This window comes from Macrobrachium rosenbergii, chromosome 15 (assembly GCF_040412425.1).
Source record: "Macrobrachium rosenbergii isolate ZJJX-2024 chromosome 15, ASM4041242v1, whole genome shotgun sequence".
In the NCBI taxonomy this organism is placed as follows: Eukaryota; Metazoa; Arthropoda; class Malacostraca; order Decapoda; family Palaemonidae; genus Macrobrachium; species Macrobrachium rosenbergii.
Window position 1 is genome coordinate 41,215,121 of NC_089755.1, and position 12,500 is coordinate 41,227,620.

General features: G+C 38.5%; 1 protein-coding gene across 9 annotated transcripts in view; it reads left to right on the forward strand.

The window, feature by feature from the left end:
- The window catches only part of LOC136846590 (EGFR adapter protein-like), a 1,014,562-nt gene that overhangs the window by 316,829 nt on the left and 685,233 nt on the right, over window positions 1-12,500 (forward strand). The gene's annotated exons all lie outside the window — the stretch shown is intronic.

Sequence of the window (12,500 nt, forward strand, 5' to 3'; positions counted from 1 at the left end):
TCTCTCTCTCTCTCTCTCTCTCTCTCTCTCTCTCTCTGAAGACAAGGGGAAATACGCTAAATCTATAACATATTTCTGATTACTTAACATCATCAATTCCTATGAGAAAACTGATAGCGAACTATCACAAACCTTCGGTATGGATTCCGGGAACACTTTCATAAAATGATTGACGTTATGGAAAAACTATGGTCGACGTTGATTATACCAATTATTATGGACTATTGCTCACCAGCGAGGTCCCCCATTCCCAGTTTAAAAGTACAGTCGTGTAGAACGACTTGAGAAAGTGCTACGCATGCACCTTCACAGATAAAGGCAGAACTCTAGTCATGTATCATGACTTTCTTGTCGCTACCAAACTAGAGCGTCCAGCGTAGGCTACGCACGAACGGCATAAAATATGACGTATCTTCGAAATCAAGTAGAGCTTGCTTCCGAAATTGCCAGCACACCCACCGGAACTTGAAACTTCTGATGTATACTCTCTAATCCATCCTATTCTGTACCGTAATCCAGCTGAGATTGCTCGTTCTAGTCATTAACACTCGCTATACCTACGTGTGGAATTGTCTTCCCCGCTGGATTTCAGCCATCACTAACGAAGCAGTGCACATATGTTTGAAAGTTTACTCAGCCATGCTCCTGCATATCGGGCCGAAGTGCTGCCATCTGTCATTTCAGCGACCCAATTACAGGGCGCGATTCTGACTTGGTCTTTCAGTTTTGGAGTCAGGTCAAACAGTTTCCTTAAATAACTTGACAAATAATGTCCAACCTGATGTAGATAGACGTAACCCCCATCCCCGTATGGGTGGAGGCAGTTTACAGGTACTGTACTCTCTCTCTCTCTCTCTCTCTCTCTCTCTCTCTCTCTCTCTCTCTCTCTCTCTCTCTCTCTCTCTGCCCTCAGAAAGGCGCTGCTGACAAAGGAGGACGTTGAGAGCCATTTGTTTTGAAGTCAAGGGATGTTAATTCGAATGGCTTCGGGGATGAGGAGAGAGGTATAGCTGTAATGATGGGGTCCTACTGTGGGACAAATGTACATATGTACATCTACTACAGGTTTCTTTGTTGGTGAGGATCTAAATTATATAGCCCATGCAGAGATTGTTTGAAGGGACCCTTATTTGTTAGCTGTTGACATTTGGCCAGTGTGGTTGAACTTCTTTTCTTTACTGGTTGACTACTCGCAAGAATTCTTTAACTGTTGCTCTTTAATAATTGCCGTCAAGCCGGCATTTTTAACTATTTGTTTTGTTTCTTAATGATAGACTTCAAACCAGCATTTTCAACTATTTGTTTTGTTCCTTAATGATTGATTTCAAACTAGAATTTTTAACTATTTGTTTTGTTCCTTAATGATTGATTGCAAACCAGAATTTTTAACTATTCGTTTTGTTCCTTAATGATTGACTTGAAACAAGTATTTTTAACTATTTGTTTTGTTCCGTAATGATTGACTTCAAACCAGCATTTTCACTATTTGTTTATTGATGTTTGAATTTTATTCACGTTTGATGTTTGAGTCATAGCAGCATTATTTCATACGTTTATATTTTTTTGCTTTGAAGTTTGATTCTTATCAAGAATTGTTCAGTTTCTGATCCTTATTGTACGATTCCTAACCAGAATTGTTTAAATTCTGTTAGGTAATGTTTGTGTCTGTGACAGGATTGTTAAAGTTATTGTTCTCAGCGTTCAAGCCATGCCTAATACTGATAGAGTATTTGTACCAAGAAAATAAACTTGATCAGAAGCTCCACATTCGAGTCACGAAGGCAAATACTCGTACTGAAATTCATGAAATTCAGGAAACCATTCCATGAAACAATTGATTATTGGCGTTGTTTACAAGCAAGCTGGATCTTGAACACAACAGCAGCCTCTCTGCCAGACATGTTTTCTACTGGAAGTAAATAATGATTTATGTAGTTTGTTGCTGAAGGGAAATGCTTTTGAAGTTTGCATTCATTTGTTAGAGAGGGGCCAGGAATAATATTGAGTCTGAGCTCGAGGTGTGTTTCAGTTCCACAGTAGTAATGATCAAATATTCTTTATTTTCAATTCTTTCCATTGTATTTTAAACGGGAAAGGATTACAACCGTTTCTGTATACGATCATGAAAATGGATTTTTGATCGACGAGACTAAATTATGTTTTATAGAGTAGTATGATTAAGCTTCTGGTTTGCTTGAGTTATAATTAAATGAAATTTATTGAACTGAAATCTTTCAACTTTCAGTAAACATAAGAAAAGGATTAAGAACGTATATAAAAAAACGTTCTTAGATTAGTTTAGTCTAAATGCGACTCGATAGATCTGCCCACCAACTTGAGTGAAAAGTGAGCTGTCATTGTATCAAGTTTGATCTGGAAATGGCAATAAAGTGAAGTACAACAAAGGAGAACTGTATGGGGCAGACCCACTTGATATTTTTGTGAGATCTGATAGACAGTTAATTTTTGCTTAAAGTAGATTATACTGTTTTCAAGACATGTCTTATGCCTATTTAACCGCTAGGTAAGTTTTGTTTTATGTGTAGGAAAATCATTATGTACATGGAATGTGTTTTTTTGACATTCTTTCAGGTAAAGGGAGTACCAAACCAATAATAAAAAAATGTCTAAAAAGCTTATTTGCTTCTATGTATTCCTGCGATAATTTATGCCTTAAGTGTTTAGTGGCTCATTATCTTATGTATCCCACTTCCCAGTCCAGCCTTTATGGGAAAATCATTAAAGCTCTATCCCAAAGGGGGAGAGAAACATCGCCCTTAAGATAATTACGTAGTGGGTGAATATTCGCTAATCTAGATTGGAGCCAGTTATCGTCATCTCCTACGGAATGGTCGTATGTCAGCCGTTCTACTTTGATAATGAAAATATTCCCGTTTTATTCATTTATTTTTGTGAATGTTTTCGTATTTAGGATGAGTATGTGTTAGTGGGTCCGGTCATCCTTATTCAAAGTTTAGTAAAACTACTCCATTTAATTTTTATATTTTAAGTGGAGTTTCGTCAGATGATTTACATAATTTCCTCACTACACCTCAGAACTCTGTCTTGAGTATTTGTTTTCTTATTTATTATCATTTATCCTTTCGGCCATAATTTCTCGTTTATATTCGTTTTGCTCCTTCATTTTGTTTTCCACTTACATCCTTCGAAACGAAGTTAGAATAGCAAATGAATTGGGAATTATCCTGTAATAAAATTACCATTTGATATGACTTCCTAGTACTGGAAATACGAGTTTCTCTCTCTCTCTCTCTCTCTCTCTCTCTCTCTCTCTCTCTCTCTCTCTCTCTCTCTCTCAAGTACTGGGTTATTAAATACCCAAGCAGACACTTGCATCAAATGATACAACAATTTATTAAACAGATTCTAATAAATGTGTGGAGAATAAGATGCGTGTTTTTATTTTATCAAGAGTAATACTTTCATTAAAGTGTATTTTTTACAATACTAAGAAAAGTTTCCCAATGGAAGCACAAATTTAGTCACTTTACCTAACGTGCAAGTCGTAACAGTTAGTACCCCCTGTGATCGATATTTTGATGTAAAGCCATTTCAGCACATTACATCAGTGTATCCCAGGGTTGCTTCTTGAATACGTGCAAGCAGCGTCACGATCCATAACAGAAGCTTGGATAGTTACTGTATACACCACAGCAAACCGAAACTTGGATAGTTACTGTATACACCACAGCAAACCGAAGCCCTCGGGCGATTTCCTTCAGAAGGAACCCATTAAGTCTAGACTGCGGCAGCATATTTACATAATTGAATGTGGCCAATAACGTTGATGCTAATGGAGCTGCAGTTGGTTTCGTACGTTTGGGGTTTTCGTGGAAATAAAATCATATAATAAAATCGTCTGTCTCTCTTGGTCGTATTGTGGTGAATGAATCACCTTTGTCACAGTAAGTCTGGTAAAATTTCAGGGTAAAGTAAATTGAATAAAAAATGGAAAACAAGGCAGAAAACCCGATAAAGAAAATTAAGTAATTTTTTTGTTATTTATTTCTTCTAAAAACAATTATAGCAACACTAAAACTAATCAAAGCCCCAGCTAAAAAAATTCGGTATTTTTTTATTTAAGTGTTCTAACAATCATAGCAACGCAACAACTAATCAAAACTAATTTACCAGCAATAAGAAATAAATATATTTGCTTATAATTTAGACAAAGAGACTCAAATTCACTTCTAATTTCTTGAAACAAACAAGCCCAACTACAAATAACCCGACTCCGTACCCACGAAATATCTACTACAGAGGCATCGGTGGTGGCCTGGGGGAATAAAGTCTTTAATGACGGGTTAATTAAACTCCCAATTTGGCTTCCAACGTCTCGGTCATCCGGTGATTAGCAGTAAGTGAAGAGGTGGGACGGAGAGAAGACTGATTATCTCGCTGACAAAACTTGTCAGAAGTTGTCCCCTTAACTGAGCTTGTAGTAGACGTTGTCTCTTTGTCTGAACTTGTCAGCAGTGGTCTCTCTGACTGAAGTTTCAGATATACCGTTGTAGATATTGTATCTTTGAATTTGTCAGAATTTGTCTCTTTGACTGAAGATTTCAGATGTCTCCTTGTAGACATTGTATCTTTGTTTGAACTTGTCAGAAATGGTCTCTTTGATTGAACATTTCAGTCTGAGGTGGTGTCTTTGACTGAGGATTTGAGATGTCTCCCTGTAGACGTTGTCTCTTTGACTGAACTTGTCAGAGGTGGTCTCCTGGACTGAATATTTCAGATGTCTCCTGAGCTTGTCAAACGTGGTCTCTTTGACTGAAGATTTCAAAGGTCTCCTAAGCTTGCCAGGATGGTGTCTTTGACTTAAGATTTCAGTTGTCTCCTAAGTTTGTCAGACGTGGTCTCTTTGACTGAGCATTGCAGATGTCTCCTTAACTTGTCAGACATGGTCTTTTTGACCGAAGAGTTCAAATGTCTCCTGAACTTGGTAGAGTGGTCTCTCTAGCTGAACATTTAGTCAAAGACGTCTTCTGAGCTTGTCAGACGAGGTCTCTTTGACTGAAGATTTCAGATGCCTCCTGAGGTTTTCAGACGTGGTCTCTTTGACTGAACATTTCAGTCAAGTGATGGTATCTTTCATAGTTCTTGCAAGTAATCAAGGTTTGGTGGTTATAGTTTTAGCACTGTCTGCGCTATATTCAGTCCCATTATTGTGTTGTTCATTCATGTTTGTTATAGTAACCCCATGATGCAGTTCTTAGCATCCTCTATCCATTTGTATTGGACTTATAATTAATTACAACCCCTGCAGGTCTGAATAGTTTAGTAAAAAAATTCATTTCCTGGCAATAGGCTCTCTCTCTCTCTCTCTCTCTCTCTCTCTCTCTCTCTCTCTCTCTCTCTCTCTCTCTCTCAGCAAATTTATCTTTCTTAACAACAGCATATCTTCTTCTTCTTCTTTTTCTTTAACAGCATATGAAGGTTGTTAATTAACTGGGAACTTTTTAAAATAATTTTTACCAGCTTAGAAAGCTGCATAAGTAAATAACATAGCTTAATTCCATATAAGAAGAGCGATATCGACACCAATTAGCCCCAGAGAAGGTAGAAGTGGAAAATCGAGCCAGTTTCATTTTTTAATTCTTCATTGCGATCGTGGCACTCCATTCCCCCAATCCTCCCGCCCCCCCTCCTGGAAACAATGAGGCTTATTAAATACTCGAGAGGTTTCCGTGCTTGCCCTCTTTCACCACCTCCTCCCACCCCACCCCACCCCCTTCCATTGGCCCTCCTCCACAGAAGTTTATGGAAGAAATATTTCATTTTTATTTTATCTTCGAGATTTGACGTCAATATTCTCCAGTTGTAATGTACGAAAGTTGCATTTATAAAGTTATCCCCATCGAAGAGGTTTAAAGGAAGGTGGACTGAATGCTAGAAAGGTTGTGTTTATTCACGTGAAAATGAGAGTGAATGGTACGCAGTATGTCAGAGTAAACTGTATTTGCCTACATACTTTTCTTACATTGCTTTGATATGCGTTGTAGCCTTGAGAAAGATATTTTGAGAGATTAACCGTAATTGGATAAATGCTGCAGTCTTTGGGAAAGTTTCTCCTTCAGGAAAGTGATATATTGATTATTAAAGTTTAATACTACAAAACTATACTTGACGAAGTTCAACAATGTACTAGGTTTATTTTCGATTTTCATGTAAAAAGTGCAACGTTCTTCACACTTTCGCCCTGTTAATTGATTTCATTTCACCTTTTTACAACACTTCTTTTCAAAGGAGAGGAGGTTGGGTGTTTGGGGAGGTGGGTTGTTGGGGGGGTTGTCCGCTGGGTTGGCCAGGGGGTGGAGGTGGAAAGCAGGCCTGGCTGTGCCTAAGTGGGCGTGAATACCATTCATTTACTTGGTTTGTCCGAGTCATTCATCCGTTGGCTAAAGTGTTCGTTGAACTGCATGATTCTCCATTTTTCTTTTGCTTTTGTGACTTCACGCGTCTCCTTCGTTATTTTTTATTTCTTAATATGCGTCATTTTGGTATTTCATTTCATTTTTGCAATTTTCCGAGGTCGTTGTGAGTTCGTTTGTTATTTTTTATTTCTTAATATGCATTATTTTGGTATTTCATTTCATTTTTGTTTTTCCGAAGTCGTTGTAAGTTTATTTTGTAGTTTTACGGTATTTTACATTATTTTTTCTTTTTGCTTTGAAATTTCTGTAAAAATGTAAAAATCTGGCCACGTAGGTACTTGTTTTGCGCGCGCATACAATGGCCTATTAGTTAGACCTAAAGTCTGGGTTCGAGTCCTAGGTGAGCCAGAATGCTTTAGGACAGTTCAATGAAATCTCGTTGTGCAGCTTTTAACCTGAGCAGTGACTAAGTACCTGGTAGTAATACGGCCGTGGTTGGTTGCAAATCTAGGACGAGAAGGGTACAGGGCTAGCAACCTCATCCCGAAAGACTTGTTGATAAATGGAAAGCTGGCATCTCAGGGGAAAAGGCATATATATATATATATATATATATATATATATATATATATATATATATATATATATATATATATATATATATAGAAATGTATGTTTAAATATGTATTATACAGTATATGTATATAAATACATATATAAATATTTATGAGTATATGTATACTCAAATATTTATATGTATTTATATCCTTATACATACACACACACATAATATATATATATATATATATATATATATATATATATATATATATATATATAAAATATGCACACATATTTGTACGAGAGAGAGAGAGAGAGAGAGAGAGAGAGAGAGAGAGAGAGAGAGAGAGAGAGAGAGAGAGAAAGTAAGTACTGTATATAATCCTACGTTAGCGCTCGTTTTCTTGTTTTATGTGAATCTCAGCGTCTCCCAGAAAGACAATTCAAACGCGAAGGTTTTGAAGGAAAAGAGAAACTTCGAGTAATGTGATTTAACCATCCGCCAGTTTGATGATGTCATCGAGTGCATTCCTTGCAGAAGGTCATCGGAGATAATTGTTTTGCAAGAAAACAGCATCCCGGCTCTCGGGTGGACTTCGCGATACAAGAGACGCGAAAACATATTTTTCTTACATCCAGGGGTTTTTTTTTTTTGTAGTATTCTTTGGATAATTTTTTCTTTTTTATGTCAGAAAATCGTGTCCAATCATCGTTTTCTTCAAACATGACAGCGGAGGCTTTTTCAGAAGAGATGCTTTAATTAAATTGTTGTTGAGATTTTAGTATCGGTGTTGACAGTTTCGAATAGGCTAAAAAGATTTTTTTTTTAGTTTTCTGTAACAGAAAACTATTGTGCCGGCTTTGTCTGTCCCTCCGCACTTTATTCTGTCCGCACTTTTTCTGTCCGCCCTCAGACCTTAAAACCTACTGAGGCTAGAGGGCTGCAAATTGGTATGTTTATCATCCACCCTCCAATAATCAAACATACCATATTGCAACCCTCTAGCCTTAGTAGTTTTTATTTTATTTAGTTAAAGTTAGCCATAATCGTGCTTCTGGCAATGATGTAGGACAGGCCATCACCCGGCCGTGGTTAAAGTTTCATGGACCGCGTCTCATACAGCATTATACCGAGACCAGCGAAAGATAGATCTATTTTCGGTGGCCTTGATTATACGCTGTAGCGGCTGTACAGAAAACTCGATTGGGCCGAAGAAACTTCGGCGCATTTTTTACTTGTTTTATTTATCTTCACTGTCGCTTAATTTCGTACAAACTTTCATTTTTCAAAACTGAGTAAGGATTTTTCTCCAATGCTTATATTTAAAAATAACATATTTCATTATTTTTAGTATATTATTTTTAGTATTAGTGTCTGCAGGGTCGAATGACGATAATAGAATTATTTCTCGTAGAATTTACAAATGACCCGCCCCTAAATATAATTTCAGCTTATAACTGACGTTAAGACAGTTTTGGGTCCTTTATCAGCTGTCTGACAGACCCTCACAGCTTTAAAACCTAATCAGACTTTACTGTTAGATACTGTATAATACTGTGATAAAGGTTGATTATAAAACCAATATTCACTTAACGGTTACGGATATTCTTCTGTTGCAAAATACTTTCCGATAAGAATTACGAGAACCATTGGTATTTGGTGTATGACATTATTCTGATAATGAAAAATTTCTTAATATCATATGGACCAGTTTGGTGTGGATGATTCTGTTCTCAAATCACTTTAGGGTATAAATGGACAAGGTCATGATTATTGTGTTGAATGGTACGTGTGAAATGAATTCTGAGCGAAATTGCGATTCGATTTTGTTCATCATGTCGAGATTGACAGCTGAGCTGGACTTGAGGTTATACAGAATGTTTTAAGAAACAAGATAAAAGATTTTCTTCCTTTATATACTACTTTGAGCCCTTAATACGAAAGAATTTCTTCATAAATAAGAATGCATTACGTTACCTTAAAAAGTGAGTTTGCCGTTATAGCGATGAAAAAAAAAAAAATAGGTCGTAGGGTGGGGGTGGAACAGTAATTGTAGATATCCAATTTCACCTGAGTTGTGAACAATGGCCGCGTTCCCCGCGAAACATAATCACGGCACAGCAAACAGGAAACCGCCACGTCAGGCCATGAGGAATCGGACTCGGTATATATATTTTATCGCTCGGAAATCTTGTCGTACCTTTAGTGTAACGGCTTCTTCTTTTCTCTGTCTCTCTCAAATCTTGTCGTACTTTTTGTGTAACGGCTTCTTCTCTCTCTCTCTCTCTCTCTCTCTCTCTCTCTCTCTCTCTCTCTCTCTCTCTCTCTCTCTCTCCTCCTTTCTTTTTAGGTTACCGTATACCGAGATGCCGTAACTAACTCTTGTCAGGGCGATGTTGTGTGCTAGTCCATTTGTGGAGAGAGAGAGAGAGAGAGAGAGAGAGAGAGAGAGAGAGAGAGAGAGAGAGAGAGAGAGAGAGGAAACTTTTGTCCGGATGACGTTGGGAAAACTTATTCCCCTCTGCTTCCCGAGAGCGGGGCTAATTCTGTCAAGGAATAGAATGCATTATGTTGCAAATGCATTCGTGCAATTACCGTGTTTTTCCTCTGTGACGCAACTCTCTCTCTCTCTCTCTCTTTCTCTCTCTCGCAGGCCATACACCTATTTTTCTTCTTGTAGCGGTATGAGAGTAATAAGATTATGTACAGGATGAGGTTTTCTAACTTGATAATATTTTTTTATGGCCGTGTTTTGACAATGTCACTCCGCATTAAGGAAAATTATCTAAACTTTATTCGCCAGTGGTGAATTTTTACTTTCGGTGGTATATTTTTTTCTGAACTAAAACGAGGAAATTTTTTATATAATTTTGCAGACAAACAGACTGACAAATACATCTGAATGAAAGTGCGAACTCTTTGTTCTAAGGATATCTTAAAAAAGATAGAAAATCATTTAGTGGTTCTTGGGGGGCAAAAGAGCAAATATATATTTATTGTTCGCGGCTGCAGGGGGTAGCGCTCTAATGACACGTAGGTGTCGCTTTGGAAATCTGCTTCCATATTGTTTAGCTAATGTTGAGGATGTCTTCAAAATTACATTACAGTCATAGGTCATAATCTTAAGTTATTAGGAACTAGAAACATTTTCACCTGCGTCTACGTACCTCGGCGCCGATGCCAACACTATGTGCATACATCTGCCTCCCCCCCCCCCCCGGTAGCGGGTTAGTGCCGTCAGTGTACCTCACGCGGTGCACTGTAGGTATCACTTAAGGTTCGTTGCAGCGTTCCTCCGGCCCCTAGCTGCAACCCCTTTCATTCCCGTTACTGTACCTCCTTTCATGTTCTCTTTCCTCCATCTTACTTTATGCCCTGTCCTAACAATCGTTTCAACATTATTTTCAGCGCTGAATGACTTCATATGTCCCAGGGTTTGACCTTTGGCCTAAATTTTATATTCCAATTCCAATTCATAGATCTCTGGAAGGTAATTTATTCGACCAAGGTAATTCATCCTTCCAAGTTTTTATATCACGACCACCAAACGGTAAAGAACATCAGTCAAATTACTCGGAAAATAAAAACACTGAAAAAAAAACAGAATCGTCAGATCTTTTTGAAGGAGAAAAATAAAAAAGATTTCGCGTAAGAAATGAAAGGGGGGGAAATCAATTTAGAACTCGGTCGAGTGTCCTTGACGTCGTAATTTGTAAGTCATTTTCCAGAGACTGCAACCCGGCCCACTCAAGATCCCACGAGAAACAAGGTTAACAATAGACTGAACGCCCCAAGAAAATTACTGCTACCACCACCACCACTAGTTAGATAACCTCTCCCTCATCTCTACCCTCCTGCTCAAAATCCCCTCCGCTCGTGCTCTCATTTCAGTAAGCCATCATTCCTCATGAAGTCCCCAGCCCTCCTGCTCAAAATCCCCACCACTCACGCTCCCATTTCAGTAAGCCTTCAGTCCACTGTCCCCAGCCCTCCTGCTCAAAATCCCCTCCGCTCATGCTCCCATTTCAGTTAGCCATCATTCCCCAGTCCCCAGCCCCCTGCTCAAAATCCCCTCCGCTCATGCTCCCATTTCAGTTAGCCATCATTCCCCAGTCCCCAGCCCCTGCTCAAAATCTCCTCCGCTCATGCTCCCATTTCAGTTAGCCATCATTCCCCAGTCCCCAGCCCCCTGCTCAAAATCCCCTCCGCTCATGCTCCCATTTCAGTAAGCCATAATCCCTTGTCCCCAGCTCTCCTGCTCAAAATCCCCTCCACTCACGCTCTCATTTCAGTAAACCATCATTCCCCAGCCCCCAGTCCCCAGGCTCAAAATCCCATCCACTCACGCTCCCATTTCAGCAAGCCATCATTCCCCAGCCCTCCTGCTCAAAATCCCCACCACTCAACGCTCCCGTTTCATCAAGCCATCATTCCCCAATTCCCATAATTCCACTCCTCCTACAGGGCCTGTCCCAACTCTTCTTATGCTGCACCTGGTAAGGAAAGCGCAATTAACCTGCCATCAAACTCGTGCACTTTGTCAATACACGGGAAGAATGGAACTGACCGCTACGGGACAAAGGGATTCAATCCCAAGGTGGCACGGAATCAGTCGACTATTCTGTCAGGGGGTTTGTTGACAACTGAAGATTTCTTCATTAATTATTCGGGAAGGCGGGGATGGCGGGGGGAGGGGGGAGAGAAGTCCTTGGACGTGACCTTAACCGTGGGTAATTGTATAGGGAAATAGGATGAATAGTAAGGATATATTATGAAAGCCGTGAGATTGCGGCTGGTTATGTGATTTGGAAAATGGATTTTCATATGACGTACACACGGGCATGTACATAAATTCGTTCTGTATATGTATGAATGTACAGTATATATATATATATATATATATATATATATATATATATATATATATATATATATATATATATATATATATATATATATATATATATATATATATACATACATACACACACACACACACACACACACACACATACATATATATATATATATATATATATATATATATATATATATATATATATATATATATATATAAATTTATAAAGTTTCCAGTTACTTCATTCTCAGCCTGACTTCGTACGCAGGAAAGTAAATGAGCTCCCAAGTCATCTCTGGACCCAAGCGAGTCGTTTGCTTATCACCACATATCCGGAGAGTAAAGCGAAAAATCTTTTGAGGTGAAACTCTGCGAGCTAGTGAACCAAATGTTTAGTCATTTTAAATTTAAATTTACTTGAAAGAAGCGGGCACGCAATTTTTGTTTTTATTATCATAGGTTGTCAGGAGACGCTTGTCTTATCTCTCTACTGAGACTGGACCTCCTGATATAATGTTAAGTCTTTGAATCTCCTCTGCTCGTCGGAGGGACATTCATTATCTGGGCTAATGACTTCGTAATTTTCTAGGAAGCAACAGTTTTCTCACTACCGTTGCAAGAGGATTATTTTGAATTGCTCACAGCGCCAGTGATGTGCTTGCAGTTGCGTTTAGTATCTTCT